Genomic DNA, 2500 nt, shown 5'->3' on the forward strand with positions numbered 1-2500 from the left:
AATTATCGTTTAGCACGACGCAAAATTAAAATCTTTGCCAAGAAGTATTGTAAGGATGTAGAAATTGGGTTAGCCTTTACCTCCTATAAGTTAAGAAAGATGTTCAGTGTGAAGAACTCGAACCCAAATTAAATGGGTTGCGTTGCCAGGTTGCATGACAACATGTCTTCAAAATTCAAACATCGCGTCGTTTTTCTCAAATGTTTAGTGGCTTGAATACCAATTAAAGCTAACTTGAAAACAATTCTTTGGCAGGAAGTTGTTTCTTGTCACCTGCTTTTTCTGTTATAGCGTTGTGGAATATTAAAACTGCATGATGTAAACGATTTATCGCACCACTTGAAGACTTCAATAAAATAGTTTGAGTACTTAAACCGTTGCAAGCGGTTGCAACTTCTTTGACTGTTAGTAATCAACTTATCCCTGTTTCCTACACCACTTTTTTGTCATCCCTATTCCAGTCACATGGCTGGGCCGCTTGATTTTTACGAAAATCTTCGAGTTTCTGCGGTCATCAGATCCTGGCTCTTTAATCAGCTGACATAAACGCTCGACTGATAAATGTCGCTATAGAGAGAATACAAACCATTAAAAACATCTGGAAAAGGTGTATGTGGGAAGGTCTTGGCTTCCCTTAAGTGTGTAAAAATACTGAATGTCGCTTAGAATTGACTTCCAAATCAACAAGATTTGTTTTTAAAATCAGGCGTTTTTTGTATCCCTCTACCTGGCCTTGGCTTGAGTTATGTTATCGACTTAGCTGTATTTGACTTCCAAATCAACAAGATTTCTTTTTAAAAGCAGGCGTTTTTTGTATTCCTCTACCTGGCCTTGGCTTGAGTTATGTTATCGACTTAGCTGTATTTGACTTCCAAATCAACAAGATTTGTTTTTAAAAGCAGGCGTTTTTTGTATCCCTCTACCTGGCCTTGGCTTGAGTTATGTTATCGACTTAGCTGTATTTTAATGAGATGAGTCTTTTTGAAAGATGAGAAGGGAAATGTTTCCTTAAAAGGGGAGAAGTGAAAAGGAACAAAAAAACTCAGTTGTGACTCTTTCTAAATTTAAGTAGCATATTAATTCAAGCCGCTGCATGCCAGACATTAACTGAAACTAACTGTACACACCATTTACAGCTGGCATGCACTTGCTCGTCATTTTAATACGATGATTTAGAAGTTTTCAAAACTTTGTAGCATATCTTCATCGCGCGAGTGAAAAATATTATTTTTATCTTCACGTGTGAGGAAAAAGGTGTCGTCATTTTGGTATGTCTTTCAAGGTCCCTACTTCTTTGTCTTTTTCCTAAGTCCTTCTATTATGTCAACCTACAACTACTATATTTATGGATCCATTTTTTTAAAAGAATGTTCATGTTGCAGTGAATTAAAGGGGAAATTCAAATGGGATCCAGAAAAGACGGGAACTAGTGAAACATTATCTTCCTCACCTCTAAATAAATCGGAATGTTGCAATATCGATTTTTTTTTTGCGGACGAACAAGAAGAACCCGTAATCCCAATCTCAGCATTGTTTAATATTACGCATGCGCAACATGCATGTGGAGAGATCCAAACTCGATTTTAGTGCATTACTTTGGACTTCCACTAACAATAAATGGAATGCATGGAACGCTTTTTGACCCCGACGGTGTAGGGAGCGTTGTTTCGTAAACTGATCTCGAGCGTTCAGAGTAATCAGTGTGACTATTTCACTAACTCCTCACAAAGTAAAAGTTCTCAGAGCTATAACCTGGGGGATGTCACCTGGAGCATGTTTTGACGATAGTTGAGGGTCTCAAAGGGGCAGTGGTTAACATGAAAGTTTAATCAAATTAATAATCTTTTGTTTCTTTTTTCAAACTTTAAATTCCAAGTCAGTCTTAGGACCATGATCTAATGAATTAGTTAAGCAAAGTGCTAATTAAAAACTGAATAGGGAATACTGTTGAAGCATTGATTTCCTCTTATATTGGACAAATAAGATAATGAATATCGTTTACTTAAACAGGGTATTTCTTAACATAGATCAAAAGAAGGAACGACGCCATACAAGTTACCTAAAACGTACGTTCTTATATTTTCTTTTGGTCACGTGCCGAGCATGCCCTTCAAATGGCCTGAAAACAAAAACATGCCAACACGTGCACACACTGGAAGAAGAAATTGGAGAATATCTTAAGATGGCTAAAACAAAGGCTGTCAACTTGATTAGTCTGCATAAACCAGACAGGTGACTCCATGGTGGAGACCGACCTGGGTCAACTATTTTTGGTCAACAAGTCTTTCAATCCGTAACCGCACCTGACAGGTCACCCGGCTGCGACCCGTCTTGGATCGTCCTGAAGGAAGGTGCCACTTTTTTTTTTAACGGTTAACTCTTTTTTATGACTAAAAATTAACATTTTTCATATTTTTACGCCTAACTGGTAAATTCTTGGCCGTTTTACGGCTATTTAACAATTATTCCATGAGCGCGAGTTGGATATGAGATGATAGAT

This window comes from Montipora foliosa, chromosome 3 (assembly GCF_036669935.1).
Source record: "Montipora foliosa isolate CH-2021 chromosome 3, ASM3666993v2, whole genome shotgun sequence".
Lineage (NCBI taxonomy): Eukaryota > Metazoa > Cnidaria > Anthozoa > Scleractinia > Acroporidae > Montipora > Montipora foliosa.